Genomic DNA, 17,636 nt, shown 5'->3' with positions numbered 1-17,636 from the left:
TGGAGATGCTGCATATGAACTTGTATGGATGAGTAGGATGTGAAGGGCTGAACTGGGAGAAGAGAAAAGAAATGTAAAGAATAGGACATAATAAGATATATGGACACTGGCCTTTCAATCAGAAAGAATGTAGCAATTTTTCTTGCTATCTCATTCTGAGCTTGCTAATTATTTCGTGAATGCTCCATCTGAAATATTGAAACCGTTCTCCTAACCGTTGTCACTAGGTTTGGGGCATAAAATAGCTATTTTGTCAAGACTAGAGTGTCACTAGTTGCGTGTCTCTAAATGAAAGTTCCGCATGTTAATGCTAACTGTGACATGAATAGTAAGATTGGCATTAGAGACTTACTGAAATGAGACCAACATTTGTGATTAACCTATGGAGTGTAAAAATTGAGAAATCATCTAGTAACTTCATGAAGCTATGTTGCATTATAATCTCATTTTCATTAGCGATGAAATTGTTACGGAATAATAAGGGACCTTGAAGTGTAATAAGTTTGTCGGTTGAAAACAAATGGCTGCACCTGGATTACAACTTCCAGTCATTTTAATAATTTACAATTTTCCTTTAACTCCCGAACTAAAATTTAGTGATGGACTTTTTGTTTATTTATACTGTTGGCATACTATTTATGAACATATCAAAGATGATTACAGCTGATCATGTATTCTTAGATCCAGTTACCATGTTCCTCAGTCTCAGTTGGGAAGAGAGGAATTAATATTTATTGGCTGTCTCCCACATGCCAGGCGGTTTACATGTGTTCTCTCATTCAATCTTCCCAGTGAACCAGTGAGATGGTTGCCATTATTTACATTTTACAAATGAGAAGACTAAAATTAAGGGGAATTAAGTAGAGTGGATATGTAAATCTGTTTGTTTCCTTTTTTCTTTGTTTTTGAGAACTGCACCTTGCCTCCTCTTGTAGCATGTGATATTGTTAAAATCCTCAACCCTTCCTTCCTCACTCCAAGAGGGAGCAGTCTTAAGATCTGTGTAAACTTAAAAACAATGATTAATTTGCATGTGGGCCCATGACTGTAGCAAGGCCAATAAATCCTCTTTATTGAGGATTGATATAAACACTGTGTAAGATGGGATCCTTTTCTTTTTGTGATCCTGAACCTTACAAACCACAAATCCTGGAATTCTTCAAGCAACTATCTTTGAAGAGATCTTACATAAGAATAAGGCCAAACTGGAAGCAGCTGAGATAACCATCTACCGATGAATGGATACAGAAGATGTGGTGTATACATACACAATGGAATATCACTCAGCCATCAGAAAAGATAAATACTTACCATTTATAGTGACATGGATGGAACCAGGGGGTATTATGCTAAGTGACATAAGTCAATCGGAAAAAGACACTTAATCACATAGTTTCACTTATTTGTGGCATATAAGAAACAGCACAGAGGATCATAGGATAAGGGAGGGAAAATTGGGAGAAAAAAGGGGAAAAAAAGAAAAAGAAAAAAATTAAATGGGAAGTCATTAGAGAGGGAGAAAAACCATGAGACTCTTAACTGTAGGAAACAAACTGAAGGCTGATAGAGGGGAGGTAGGTGGGGCCATGAGATAATTGGGTGATGGGCATCAAGGAGGCCATGTGATGTGATGAGCACTGGGTGTTATATGTAACTGATGAATTATTGAACGCTACATCAGAAACTAGGTATGTACAATGTGTTGGCTAATTTCTTTTAAGTTAAAAAAAAAAAAACGAATAAAGCCAATAGAGAATATGGCATAACTGAGAGGGAAAAAAAGAATCTCATTCTGGGGCTAAAATCTGAAGTTTAAAAAAGTCTGGCCATAAAACCTCATAGAGGAGAGTCAGGTATCTGTGTCGGTACAGTAAATACTTGCAAAAAATCTTTCTTGAGCACTTACGCCCTCTTCACTAAAATGTGCTTCATTTCTCAAGCAGTTGCAAAGTCTAATTCTTCGAAAAATGTAGGACATATCTACAAAAGTTGTTGATATTATGGTAATGACTTTAGTGAATAAAGGAAAAGAGAATCCATGAAACAGGTTGAAAAGAAGAGTAATCAAATTTAGTGTAAACGAAGAAATTAAGAAGGAAATTCTGTTGCGTAGTTCTGGGTAGTTTTAAGGACTGGCAAGCATAGTGTTAAGTCTTTATGTTACTGAGTCTGTGATGTCTGAATTGTGAATGTGTTTCTATGAATTTGCAAAAGCAACATGGAAATACCAGTACAGAGATCACCCTCAGGGTAAATTCTATATTGGCCTTAATCTATGATGGCCTTGTGGGCTTGGGTTTAGCTGTCTCCTGCTATTCTCGATTGTGTTTGAGTCTTCAAAGGGCATTATTTTTCATTTGATATGCATGCTGTATGCAGCAGTCCCGTAAGCAGGACCATCCTGATGGTCTGGAAGTGTTGATCTCCTCTAAAGAGGGTAGGTTTTTCCTTCCTGGAAGTAGTTCTCTCAGATGCCAGCTGATGCCTGATGACTCTGAATCTACCTTTTTTGAAGGAGGATAATAACACCACTTCCCCCACCCCCACCCCCTTTCCATTGTGAGGGGAAGAAAATGTTCCCCAAAGGCTCTTCTAGAAAACAGCTGTATAGATGATGGTGCTTGATACTGATAGTAGCCACTAATTGTCTCCTAACTACCAGGCGTTAGGTGAGGAGTGAATATTGTTCATCTCCACGGCCATTTTGTAAGGTGTAACTGATGAGGAGACTGAAGTTCCAAGAGGGTCTAAGCGATAGAAAGCTGCATGAAGATGAAATGAAATGATACACAGGAGAATACCTGGAACCGACATTGTATGGGGGTGGGGGGTGTAGTCCATTTCAGCTGTGCTCTCTCCTCCCCTCTGCTTTAGTCTGGGGTGTGTGTCCTCCCAGAACTCCAACTTTGAAACCCAATGGCCTGTGTGAGGATAGTAGGAAGTAGGGCCTTTGAGAGATGATTTGGTCATGAAAGTGGAGCTATCATGAGTGGAATTAGTGCTCTCCTAGGAGGGCCCCCAGAGAGAGCCCCTCACCCCCCACCTGACACATGAGGTTACAGTGAGAAGGCAGCCCTCAGTGACAAAGCTGAACCCCACCAGATGCTAAACCCACCAGGGCCTTGACCTTGGACTTCTGGGTCTCCAGAGCTGTGACCAGTCAATTTCCATTGTTTATAAGCCACCCTGTCTCTGGTATTTTGCCCTAGCAGCCTGCGACGACTAAGAGACCCTTCTGTCCCCCTCTCCATCTTTTTCTCATCTTCTTGCTTCCTTTGTTGAATATTTAAAGCATTTTCCATTCAGTCTTCTCTTTGTTTATTACAATGGCCGATTCGACAACTGGTGAAATTTTCAAGCCTTTTTCAGTCCTACGTTAAAACCCATGTCGATTATTTGGTGAATTTTGTACAGTTCCAGTTAGAGTGAATGCTCTATATTGACCCTGTTTATCAAGCACAGGAAATTCCCAGATATTGTCGCTGCAGTGGATCTTGCATTCACGTCAGAATGAGCTAAAGTCTAAAAATAGATTATGTTCTGTACGTAAGATTCCTCCCTAGTGCTTTCAACTTCTGTTTCTTAGGAACAGTTGATGCGGCTCAGAGGCAGGGAAAGAAAAAAAAAAGTGAGAGTCACTCCATAATTCGCAGTGGAAGGAAATCATATTAAATTCCTAATGAGTTCTGACATGTAACGTCAGAAAGTGCTGTAAGTCACAGTAACATTTTGAGGAGCAGCTTTGCTGAAAAGTTACATATTTCAAACTTCATGATGTGGCCATGGTTTATATATTTATAGCTTTATTTATATATTTATAGGATATGCCTTTGTAATCTATTTTCTATATATTTAATCTATATATAATGGCAATTTCTAATACTTTTGGGAAATCACCTTTTGAAATACCCTCTTTTTTCTTGGTTATACAACATATATGTTGTATTATAACCAACCAACCAACATAATGTTGATTATACAACATTCTTCTTTGATTTTTACCCCATTTACCTAGGATGACATCCTTATCTTAAAAAAAAAAAAAAAAACAAAAGGCATGTCTAGAGTTTGCTGACTGCATCAGTAGTCATAAAGGAGTGGCTGTATGCCACTGAATTTGAGGTCTCAGATTGATTTGATGTAAATTTGATGATTTGTGTGAATGAGACCAACCATCTACAGGTGGGGGGTGTTCGGGTGTGGGGGATTAATAAGACCGCAGCTAATGGCTCTCGTAGCTATCCTTCCAGACCTTTACCAGGGCACAACACGTGTTCTATCTTTCCCCCCTTGTCTGTGTTTGGTCACCTAGAGGAGAGCAGTCGTACCGTACCCAGTCTCGTGCTGCCCTCACTGCTTCTTGTGATGCTGGACACGTATTCTCTCAAACGCCCTGGCAGAGAAGAGTGAATGTGGGACCTGGGGGAGCTGAGGATATGGTTTGTCGAGGTCTGTAGCTACCACAATGATCTTGTGAAGGTTTCATTTTGAGAATTCATTTGGGCTTTGATTCCTAATAGCCATCTCCTGGAATGGGAGAAAAAAAAAAAAGGTGATTGCTTTCAATTATGTGATGTTGAATAAAATTGCCGTTCCAAACATGTGTTGTATTGACCCTGAAATACATGAGGAGGGATACCTAATCAGAGTGTGTTGACTCGAACTGAATTTAGCAATCTGGTTCCCAGAAGCCAGGGAATACAGATAATTCAGTTGAAGACAAGGTGGATACAGTCTTTAATCTCCTGCCTTCCTTTCAGTACCCCCTACCTGCTTTGCTCTTGTTCCCTCATCTTCACACCTTCACTGCTTCCAACAGGCTGGATACCATCACCTGCCATCACTGTTGATGGGACTTACAATGACTATTACACACAGGCTCCGGGTTCACATTGTCGCTGTTAAAGGATGTTACTGTTCAGCTGAGGGGCTACAGAAACGAATAAATGTCCCAGTTGGGTCTACTCTAATGGCTGAATTCCGATTTTTGAATTTACAACCAATATAGCTTAATGGCAAGAGCAGGGGCAGTGGGGCCTCCTGGAGCCAAATCCGGATCCTGGCTCTCTCTATGCCATTTGCATATTCTTGGGCAGATTCAAGCTTTCTGTGACTGGCATTGTTTTGGCCGCTCCATATATCTGATTTCACGTATTTCTCATTGCCATTTCCCTTGGTGTCTTCACTGTGCACATAAAAGGGCACCATGTCTTTAAGGGGTAAACAGTTGTCTGACGTGTGCGTCTACAGAGTGGCAGAGTAAAATTGAACTCCATCGCTGTAATGTTAAAACACTCTTCCTGCAATCTACTATCATTTAGAAATGACTGAGGTCTTAGAGAAAATGCTTCCAATCATTGTAATGCACCTTTAGTCCTATTTGTTAGAACAATGTTGGAAGTACAGAAAAATTGAGAAGATAGTAAAAAAAAAAAAAAATTGAGAAGATCCAATACCCACATACCCAACCTCAGCATCCTCTATTATTAACACCTTACATTAGTATGGTATTAACGAACCAATGTTGACACACCTCATTATTAACTAAGGTCCATAATTTATTCACAGTTGCTAAGTTTTGACCTGATATCTTCTTTCTTTTCTAGGATCCCATCCAGTCTATCATATTACATTTAATTGTCATGTCTCCTTAGACTCCAATAGGCTGTGACAGTTTCTCACTTTCCATGGTTTTGATCATTCTGACAGGTTTGGAGAGTGCTGGTGAGATGTTTTGTAGGATTCTCCTTCATTGGACTTTTTCAGATGTTTTTCTCATGCCTCGACTTGGCTATGGGATTTAGGGAGGAAGATCACAGACATGAAGTGCTGTGCTCATCACATTATATGAAAGATGTATACTAGCATCATGACTCATGACTATTGATGAAAACTCTGGCTGAGAGTGTTTGTCAGACTTCTCTACTGTAAAAATTACTCTTTTCTTCACCTTTCCATACTTTACTCTTGGGAGAAGCCACTCCCAACAGCCCAGATTTATGGAGTTGGGATTTATGCTCTTCCCCTGTAAGGAAGAAATATCTACATAATTATTTGGAATTCTTCTGCATGAGACACTCATCTCTTCTCCATTTATTGATCTGTTCCATTATTTTTATACACTGGTATAAATTCATAGATACTAATTTTATATTTTGGGTACTAACCTGAATTATTTTCTTGCTCAGTTTTTTCCAATTTGGGCTATCGAGAGCCTTTTAGTCAGCTCCTGTGTCCCTTTGACATCCTCCCACATAACTCCAAAGATATGCTTTGTATTTTTTTGGTTATGTTTTTTAGTTTTTATTTTAGTTTTTATTTTTTGGTTACATATTTTTAGTATGTTCTTACTTTCTGCCACACCACACTTATCTTCTATAATTCCTACCCCGATCCCTGAATCAGCCATTTCTCCAAGGAGCTTCCGGTTCCTTTTATAGGAGAATGGCTTTAGAAACCAAGATCTGGGACACCCAGGTGGCTCTGTGGTTTCCTGCCTTCAGCCCAGGGTGTGATCCTGGAGACCCGGGATCGAGTCCTGCATTAGGCTTCCTGCGTAGACCCTGCTTTTCCCTCTGCCTGTGTCTCTGCCTCTCTCTCTCTCTCTCTCTCTGTGTGTGTGTGTGTGTGTCTCTCATGAGTAAATAAAATCTTAAAAAAAAAAAAAAAAAGAAACCAAGATCTGTGCCCTTTGCCACTGGGTGGACCTCTCAGCTGACAGCAAAAAGAAATGTACTGTATGTGTGTGTACTATGCTATGTAGATACACATATCTATACATATTTCTATTTGTAACTATATATAATATATTAAGCTAAATTCTTACTGATGTCTCCAACTCCAATCCATTACTGCATGAATCATTCTCACCTCTTCCCCTTGATTATCATAACACATTTTTGTTGTTGTCAAATGACCCTTTATTGAAATATCTTCTTTTGTAGTTTTGACTCGTGGGGTAATCCACTACGCCAGTGTTGATGTCATCTGTGATGTCATGAGGGGGGCAGCCATCAGCATTGCAGCCTACAGATTGGGCGGCCCCTAGGATCTCTTTAATAGTTCTCTGGCTTCAGATTGGTGCCACATCTATTGGGCAATGTTGAAAATCTCATTAAAAGTGGTATTTCCACTGTGTTTGATGTTTTTCTGTTGCTTTCTGTCTCTTAGTGGTTCCCTGAAAGCTTTGATGACCAGGGCAGAGGCAAAAGGTACCACTTCAATCTGGGCCTGTTCTGAATGGCCAGTCTCACTGTAACCCTCAGATTCTTCCAACCACCAGTTGTCTTGAAGTCAGACCCAGGGGGCCAATCTTTAGGGCCAGGGAAAACGTGGCATTGACTTCTCCACCAGTGTGTGTCAGGTCTATGACTTTGATCTCGTTGGGGTTGAACTTCCGTGCCATGGTGGAGGCAGCTGGTGTCACATGAATCCAGATTCAGGATAGTTGCACCTCCCCTCCTCTGAGCCAAAAGCCAAAAGCTGTAATGCATTTTTAAGAGAACATTTAATTCTTTTTTTTTTTTTCTAATTGCTAATGGTAAGGATAACATTTTACTGTTGGCTTACTATGTTTCAGGCATTGTCCTTAGAACTTTATTTGAATTCTCTCTTTCAGGTCTCACACCTGAGACTGAGGGTAGCGAGGACACTCTCCACCTTTTTTTCAAGTTTCATTTGAACAATTTAATATTGCTATATTTGAAACTTCATATTTACAACGAGAAAGGAATAAACTCAGAGATACTCAGTAACTTGGCCAACATCATGAAGGATCGAGTGCAACAGCCTCTATTCTCTAACTTCAGAGCTGGTCCCTAACTATTGTGCGGACTAACTCCTGGTTTCCAGTCTTCTTTGGCTTCTTGTGGTGGGACTCATTGAGATAAATACAGTTGTTGACACCCTCAGAACTGGCCAGAGCTGAGGCATTTATATGACCAAGCACATTAGAGATGCTCAGTATTTTTTATTGTTTCAGGGTAATATCCATGCACATTTGTTATAACCAAGATATTTTAGAAGAGTTTAATACGTTAAACTCAGAGAAGCTTCTGTTTGTTTGTTATTTATTTTCATGCAAACCTTCCATCTGACAGCTGCTAGATTCTTTTAAAATATTAAAATTGTGGCTTTTGGGAATATGTGGACTAGGGAAATATGAAAATAATGCATTAGGGGTTAGCAGGGGCAGTCAGAACTGCTTGTTCATACATCCTGAATGTGTGTTAATAAATGGCTATGCCAAATGGTCAGGACAATTACTGCCTTCACTTGTATGAATGTGGCAAGTTTGGCTTCTAAGGTCCATGAATGAGGAAAAATTCAGAGGGAATTTCTCTTGGTCATAAAAGTATATAGAGTCCCAGGAGGAAATGTATGCTGACAAGTTGAATTGGGGAAACAATTGATTGTTACCCTGTGATCACTGGCAGTACTGCTTATGTGTTTTAGCCGTGAGTAAATATGAACTCACCTGGGGTTAGGTGGGAACCTGAATTCTCTCGGGCCTTTCTCCAAATGTGAGTATTACCATCTTTTTAGAGCTATATCTTTGCCGTGCCAAATGACTGGTCAGTTCAGTTGTTATTCTCTGTTCTGGTCCTTACCAGCTGTCTAAGAACTTCCCAGGTTATCATGTGGAATTGATAACTTCTATCTTCAGTGTTTGTATAAACTCTGAGCCAGAGATTCTCAAAAACAAACACAACAACAACAACAAAAATCCCAGACAGTTATTGGTCCTCTATTAAGCAAAGCACTTTTAAGAGCACTTTACATGCAATCTTTCATTTAATCTTCATGACATGGGCATTATCATGAAAGGGGCGGATTAACTACTCTCATTTTATAAATGAAGACTGTGAAAGATGTCAAGAAACTTTCCCAAGTTCACACTTTTCATATGTGTTTAAATATGTTTGTATTTAAACCGAGGGGACTTTTGCGTCTCTAACTGCCACTCTGTAGGGTATAAATCCAGGTAAATGGCAATAACAAGCAATCCCAAATGAACAGTGGCTAAACTGAATTATGTTTATTTTTCAATCACGTTTCATGCCCAATACATGCCAATACGTGCCCTCCTTGACACGGAGGCTGTGATGAGGCTCTGCAGTCTCTCTGAGGCCCAGGCTGACGTAGGCTCCATCATCGTGTATTGTCTAAACTGGAGCACAAAGTCTTCCCCGTCACTGTGGCAGAGAAAGAGATCACTAGAAAGTTCTGTTTTAGCTCATTTATGCTTAGATCTCAAAGTGACAACCTTGTGGGCTACAACTAGTCCACTGTCTAACTGCAGTGGGCTAGGAAATATGTAGGATAATTGAATGGTATTAGAGACTGTGTAATGTGACTCTCTAAATTCCTATGTTGAAGCCCTAGCCCATAATGTGACTGTATTGGAAATAGGACCTTTGAGGGGGTTACTTAAGTTTAGCTGAGGTTCCAAGAGTGGGGGACTAATCCCAGAGAGCTGGTGCACTTGTAAGAAGTAGAAGAGACATCCGAGGCAGGTAGCCGTCCTTGAGCCAGGAAGAGAACTCTCACTACAAACCAAATTTGCCACCACTTTGATCATGGACTCTGAGCCTCCAGAACTGTGAGAAAATGAGTATTTGTTGTCAAAGGCACCCAGTCTGTTATTTTCAGGGGGCTACGGGAGCACGGTAAAGCAGCACCACTGTGTCAGTCATAGCAATGTGATACATATCCCAAGGCGTTGTTAGGAGAATTAAGCTGAAAGTACGTAAAAATATTTTAAATTTAATTACTGAAAAAGAATTGATGTTCAATAACTGTCAGTTTCAAGGCTTTCAAGTTTTACCTTGCATAAGACTAAACACTTCAAAAACTATTGCCGTTTAGTGCTTCTAAGCATTTTATTGCTTAGTTGTTTTGATTGGCAATCCCCTATAGCATAGATTTTCCATTGTAGGGTGTATTAGTCAAGCTTCTGGAGAAAAACAGAATCACTAATCAAGATGACACATAAAATCAGCCATGAGAAAACATGAAAACATGAAATATTTCAGAAGGAAAGAATTAATGAAATTTGTAATCATCAACCTCTAAAAGAATCTATTTAAAGGACAGCCTAAGAGTTGTTAAAATGAGGAAGTATACATATTTTAATATTGATTTCTCAATTGCATTTGCAGAAACTCTTGAATACTTTAACATCTTAATCTGATTATAGATATAGAAATAAATACGTGAACATGTATATGGTCTATAGTAGTAAATATTATGCTATGTGACTTATATGCAATATTCAGTCATTTGCCTTTTTATGAATTAGGTTTTTTTCCAAATTCAGCAAATACCATTTTTGTTCCAATTCATAAACACTAAGTAATAGCTCACAAAAGATTTTTGCAATTATCAATAAAAATATTGAAATGTTATTGCTTAGTTCTCTGAAAGCACAGAAATGTAATTTTGTGTTTGACTTTTAAAACCATACATACCAAAAAAATAAAATAAAACCATACATACCTAACTTTAGAAGGGCCCGGTTATATGTATTTTACATGATAAATATTGATATGTGTATTTTCTTCTCCACTCCCTTATTTTCCCCTTCCAGGTTTAAATTTAGCACGGTTGAATAATTGCATTTAAATGCTATGGCACTTCTGTTGTCAAAGTGAAATTATTTCTATTCAAGTTCCCAAAAGTTCAAAAAACTACTCAGAAAGTTTCTGTGCCAGATAAGAGTATATGTATTTGTATGCATGTTTGGAATGATGGTACATGGAGAAGATTTGTAAGACTTTCTGCCTCACCATGCATTTTAAAAATTATTTTAACTTTTTTTTTAAACTCACGTTATTGTTAACAACAGAGGTGCATATCCTAGCTGACTCACCGGAGCAAGAACTAGGACAAAAAAAAAATAATGTAGATAATGTCACAGTTAATAAAGTATTTGAAAAATTTTTATCCCAGCAGTATATAAGAAATTCTATTCCTTTCCAATGTCTCAAACTTAATACCGTTTGACTTTTTAATTATTTCTTTTTTAAATTTATTTTTTATTGGTGTTCAATTTGCCAACATATAGAATAACACCCAGAGCTCATCCCGTCACGTGCCCCCCTCAGTGCCCGCCACCCAGTCACCCCCACCCCCCGCCCTCCTCCCCTTCCACCGCCCCGAGTTCGTTTCCCAGAGGTAGGAGTCTCTCATGTTCTGTCTCCCTTTCTGATATCTCCCACCCATTTCTTCTCCCTTCCCCTCTATTCCCTTTCACTATTATTTATATTCCCCAAATGAATGAGACCATATAATGCTTGTCCTTCCCCAAATGACTTACTTCACTCAGCCTAGTCCCCTCCAGTTCCATCCACGTCGAAGGAAATGGTGGGCATTTGTCGTTTCTATGGCTGAGGAATATTCCATTGTGTACATAGACCACATCTTCTTTATCCATCATCTTTCGATGGACACCGAGGCTCCTTCCACAGTTTGGCTACTGTGGACATTGCTGCTGTGAACATCGGGGTGCAGGTGTCCCGGCCTCTCACTGCATCTGTATCTTTGGGGTAAATCCCCAGCAGTGCAATTGCTGGGTCGTAGGGCAGGTCTATTTTTAACTCTTTGAGGAACCTCCACACAGTTTCCCAGAGTGGCTGCACCAGGTCACATTCCCACCAACAGTGCAAGAGGGTTCCCTTTTCTCCGCATCCTCTCCAACATTTGTTGTCTCCTGCCTTGTTAATTTTCCCCATTCTCACTGGTGTGAGGTGGGATCTCATTGTGGTTTTGATTTGTATTTCCCTGATGGCAAGTGATGCGGAGCATTTTCTCATGTGTGTGTTGGCCATGTCTGTGTCTTCCTCTGTGAGATTTCCGTTCATGTCTTCTGCCCATTTCATGATTGGATTGTTTGTTTCTTTGGTGTTGAGCTTAATAAGTTCTTTATAGATCTTGGAAACTAGCCCTTTATCTGATATGTCATTTGCAAATATCTTCTCCCATTCTGTAGGTTGTCTTTGAGTTTTGTTGACTGTGTCCTTTGCTGTGCAAAAGCTTCTTATCTTGATGAAGTCCCAATAGTTCATTTTTGCTTTTGTTTTTTTTTGCCTTCGTGGATGTATCTTGCAAGAAGTTACTGTGGCCGAGTTCCAAAAGGGTGTTGCCTGTGTTCTCCTCTAGGATTTTGATGGAATCTTGTCTCACATTTAGATCTTTCATCCATTTTGAGTTTATCTTTGTGTATGGGGAAAGAGAGTGGTCTAGTTTCATTCTTTTGCATGTGGATGTCCAATTTTCCCAGCACCATTTATTGAAGAGACTGTCTTTCTTCCAGTGGATAGTCTTTCCTCCTTTGTCGAATATTAGTCGACCATAAAGTTGAGGGTCCACTTCTGGGTTCTCTATTCTGTTCCATTGATCTATGTGTCTGTTCTTGTGCCAGGACCACACTGTCTTGATGACCACAGCTTTGTAGTACAACCTGAAATCTGGCATTGTGATGCCCCCAGATATGGTTTTCTTTTTTCAAATTCCCCTGGCTATTCGGGGTCTTTTCTGATTCCACACAATCTTAAGGTAATTTGTTCCAACTCTCTGAAGAAACTCCATGATATTTTGATAGGGATTGCATTAAATGTGTAAATGGCCCTGGGTAACATTGACATTTTCACAATATTAATTCTCAGTGGGGAAACACTGGGAGCCTTTCCCCTAAGATCAGGAACAAGACAGAGATGTCCACTCTCACCACTGCTATTCAACATAGTACTAGAAGTCCCAGCATCAGTAATAAGACAACAAAAAGAAATAAAAGGCATTCAAATTGGCAAAGAAGTCAAACTCTCCCTCTTCGCAGATGACATGATACTCTACATAGAAACCCAAAAGCCTCCACCCCAAGATTGCTAGAACTCATACAGCAATTCGGCAGTGTGGCAGGATACAAAATCAATGCCCAGAAGTCAGTGGCATTTCTATACACTAACAATGAGACTGAAGAAAGAGAAATTAAGGAGTCAATCCCATTTACAATTACACCCAAAAGCATAAGATACCTAGGAATAAACCTAACCAAAGAGGTAAAGGATCTGTACCCTAAAAACTACAGAACACTTCTGAAAGAAATTGAGGAAGGCACAAAGAGATGGAAAAATATTCCACGCTCATGGATTGGAAGAATTAATATTAATTATTTCTAATCAAATGGGTAAAAAACGGTTTTCATCATGAACTTCAGTTACCTTTATATGACAAGTTTGGGCATATCATCATATCTTATTAGACATTTAGATCCCCTATTTGTAGCTGTGACTCTTTTAGCCTCTCATCCATCGTGCTGTTTTTGTCCTCTTCTTTTTGATTTATGGTACACACACATACACACATTCACGGGCACATGCCTACAAACATAAAATGACTATTAAAATACTTCTGCGGCAGGATAAGGAAAAACGCATGAAGCATATGAGTACATGTAAATTATTTTTCAAGATCTGGTTATTGGATTTGGTACTAAATTCACAAGTGCTCCTTACATATTTTTAAAAATACATAAGTATATAAATAAATAGAATAAAAAAGGGCTCAGATTCAGATCAATAATTACAGTGTATTATGAACCGAGTTTTGTGAGTGATCTCAATCTGTGTTCCTGTGTTCTGTTAGAAAATTATTCCCTGATAAAATGAATACTCAGATAATGTAGGGTCATCTGGGTGGCTCAGCCGGTTAAGCGTCCGACCCTTGGTTTTGGCTCAGGTCATGATCTCAGGGTCGTGAGATCAAGCCCCACTTTGGTTCCCATGTTCAGTGTAGAGTCTGCTGGAGATTCTTTTCCTCTTCCTTTCTGTCGGCCCATCCTCCCTTCTTGCACATGCTCTCTCTCTCTCTCTCTCTCTCTCTGATAAAATAAATAAATCCTTTAAAAAGCCTTTTAAAAATAATTTATACTTAAGTGTGATGATTGTATGAAATAAATATCATAGCATGATACTCATGACGATGTATGCAGGGGAAGCAGCTGTGTTCTGGTAGTAGCCCCGGACTGGGATTAGGAGACAGGATACCATTGCTCATTAGTCACAAGTGAAATGATGTGTATCATGCTTTGTTTCCTCTAATCTTAATGCATATAATGCTGATTATACTGTTAAACTACTAATTATACTGTAATACTATTACACCACAGATACTGGAATTAATTAATACTTGTGATAACATTGCAAACTTTTAAGCTTCTATGTGAATTAAATAAATCAAGGTTAGGGATGCCTGGATGGCTCAGCACCTGGTTGAGTGTGGGCCTTTGGCCCAGGGGGCGACCCCGGGATCCTGGATCAAGACCCTCATCGGGCTCCTTGCAGGTAACCTGCTTCTCCCTCTGCCTGTGTCTCTGCCTCTCTCTCTCTGTGGGTCTCTCATGGATAAATAAATAAAATCTTTAAAAATAATAATTAATAAATCAAGATTAATAATTGCACTGGTGGTGTTAGCTAATCAATACCAAGTAAATATATTGACATAATTAGAAATGACAAATGAAATCCCTAACTACTTTCTACTTGTATTTTTAAAACCCAGTTTTGTTTTTTTTGTTTTTTTTCTGCCAGTAAAAGTGAAGGTGAGGGTGAGCATATTCTCTCTAAGTAAACAGGCAATGTGAGGAGGACTTGGGAATGAGATGTGGGGAAGAATATGGGGATGAGATTTTGGAAAGAAAGCAAATATTGCTAATGGACCACTCAGACAAAAGGACCTTGGTCTTTTTTTTTTTTAAGATTTTATTTATTTATTTATTTGAGAGAGAGAAAGAGAGAGAGCACAAGCAGGGGAGAGGGTCAGAGGAAGAGGGAAAAGGAGAGTCTCCACAGATCAGGGAGCCCAAGGCGGGGCTCCTTCCCAGGACCCTGGGATCATGACCTGAGCCAAAGGCAGACACTAAAGGAAAGGAACCCAGTTGCCTAGACACTGCTGTACTGGGTCGTCTTATATGTTTTCTCAGTTCTCACAATAAACTTTCAAAGCATATATTTTGCTTTCTTTTTATGTATTATTGAAATGAGATCAAAGAAATTCAGAAACTCAAGCAAGGCCACATGTTTGGGATCCACCAAGCTGAGGTGTGAACATCAGACTTGGGCTTTATTATACTGACCCATTATGCGAATATTTCAGTGTCCTATAGGAAATGGCAACTCTCTTGTCTGTTTTAGTGCTTATGAAAAGGGATAAAACAGTTTTGTTGTAAGCCAACTAATGAAGTTATGGAGATGAAGTTTTTTGCTTTTACAACTGAATGTCTCTAGGTGGAAAAGTTTTATGCTTTACCCCACATATTTTAAACACTTTACTCACAACTGTTATTTAGTTAAATCTTTATGTATGGGGAGAAATTGTTTCAATTTCACATTTAACTAAAAATTTCAAACAAAATCAAACTTACCTGATTAAGTTCAGGGGAACTCAGAACTAAACAGGATATGTCAACAGGCTCAATTAATCCTCAGCAGAGTCCTACAATATTAAATATACACTAGCATTCACTTGAGACATAATTTATAATTTTAATATGGAATTTTGATAGCACATGGTGACTTAATTGTTAATATTAAAAATTTACTATTTTTCATAGATGACTATATATTGGTAGTGTTTTCAGTTTCAGTAAACTTTTAAACAGATCAAATCAATTATCAGATCTTCTCGTGGTTGGTTGGTTATGGCAAGACGGTTAAGTTTCTATGGAATCAGTTTCCTTTTCTTCCTCTGCACATAACTAGAGTATGTTTCCAAATTAGGGGTGACTATGTGACAAGTTCTTGTCAATGGCATGTGCATGAAAATGATATGTACCATTTCTGGGCCAAGGCTTTTAAAACTGCAGATAGGCCTTCTTTCAGCTCTTCTCCTTCCATGGCCTGGGTGAAGATGATAATAAAGTCCAATAAAAGGTCAGGCAGTGCCATAAAATGGATCACCCTGGGGCCCTGAATCACTTCCTGAACTTGCTGGTCAGACACCAGCCCTGGACTACTACAGAACAGTGTTCATACTGTGTGAGAATTATTATACATCTTTCACTTTAATTTGTTATAGCAGTTTGCTTATCGTCTAATATTTAATGCTCCTCACACCTTTTTCCTGCATAAAGAATTGAAGGTCTAATAGCAGATATAACACGGAAGTTAATAAGACAGTCTCTGAAGCCAAATTGTGTTGAACATCTGGTCTACTACCTAATTGCTAGAAAATCCTGGAGAATTTCTCAATTTCTCTGTTTCTGAATTCCCTTGTGTGGAGTCAATGATAGCATCTACTTCTAGAATTGATATTTTAACAACAACATGAATGTTAATAATATGTAAAAAAGTATTAAAAGTGTTTAGAATATATTGGGCATATTTGACACAATATATAGTAGCAGTTATAACCTTTATTTAATTTTGATAAAATTAGAGATATCTCCCAAGAAAACTAATTAAAACTTTTTGGGGGGATGAAGTAGAGACTAGGTCATTCTTTCTTCGGTTTTCATTTGTTTGTTTTTAGCGCTTCAGACCAAGGGTAAATCTACCCTGGAAGAGGAACGTAATAGGCATTTCTTTGAAGAAGCAGGAACTCATGGTTTCCTTTTCTCATCCAGCTTCAAGCAGGTTATAAATTTCACTTTTATTTGATCACTTTTTATTTTTTTCCTACATAGTTTGAGAAACAGGTTTGCTCCAATAAGGCAGCAAAGAGATGAGTGTAAGAGTGAATGACAGTTCATTCTAATTTGCTCATTGGCTGAAGGGCGTCTCTAGTCAGGGTGCTTGACCCAGACTTCTGCAGGGACACCCACATTAGGGAGACAGCCAACATCAGAGAGCCCCAAATTTTGTTATGACTGTGTAGATAGATGAAACAGAATGGGGTAGACTCACTACTTGGATGGACACATCTATTGATGCATTATTTCTTGCCCCTGAGCTTCCTCAGGGAGTGTTTTATTTCTGAAATATGCTATTTTCTCCACAATCTCACAAGAGGTGTTTTTTCTTAGCATTGCTTATGAAATCACATTTTCTACATGAAACCACCCTAGCAGCTTACGAGAAACAAAAAGGATATTGCTTCCCTATGTAAATATGCATAATTCCATGACTATACATTACATGGTTTGTTTTTAATGTAATATAAATATTAATATTCATCTTTCTGAATACATGATTATGTTTCTGGATGTCAAGCTAGGTTATTTTCCTTTCAGCACTGAGATGTACAACAAAGAGTTATTAGCTTCTTTCTTGGTCACATTTTAAAATTTGTCACATTTTATAGTGCTTCTTACTGAGAACGATGTCCAAGATTACATCATAGGATGCCGTTGTTGTACCTTATGCTCCGATTTTGAGAAGATTCTTGTAGCGTTAAGCATCTCCAGAAATGGTAGCTTTCTACCAGGCTCAGATCTTTTACTTTTACACTACTTCCCGAACATTCATAAATTCTCAGATGTCTTCCTTAGGTCACAAATTGCCTGCCTTCTCTTTCAAGCTGGAGTCACACTGGCCACTGGTGCCAGATGTCCTTTTATGTTAGAGATTTGTGAATGATGTCTAAGTTAGTGATGTAGTTGAATACAACACAAATGTGGAATAATTCCCCTAAATCAATGT

The 17,636-nt window shown here is 38.8% G+C and overlaps 1 pseudogene; it reads right to left on the bottom strand.

Moving 5' to 3' along the window:
- Positions 1-6,886: 6,886 nt before the first annotated feature.
- LOC129519430 (60S ribosomal protein L12-like) lies at positions 6,887-7,447 on the bottom strand (annotated as a pseudogene).
- Positions 7,448-17,636: the final 10,189 nt, after the last annotated feature.

Source organism: Nyctereutes procyonoides, unplaced genomic scaffold (genome assembly GCF_905146905.1).
Source record: "Nyctereutes procyonoides isolate TBG_1078 unplaced genomic scaffold, NYPRO_anot_genome, whole genome shotgun sequence".
NCBI lineage: Eukaryota > Metazoa > Chordata > Mammalia > Carnivora > Canidae > Nyctereutes > Nyctereutes procyonoides.
Note: the sequence above shows the minus strand (reverse complement) of the source record. Positions and strands in the feature narration are given on the sequence as shown.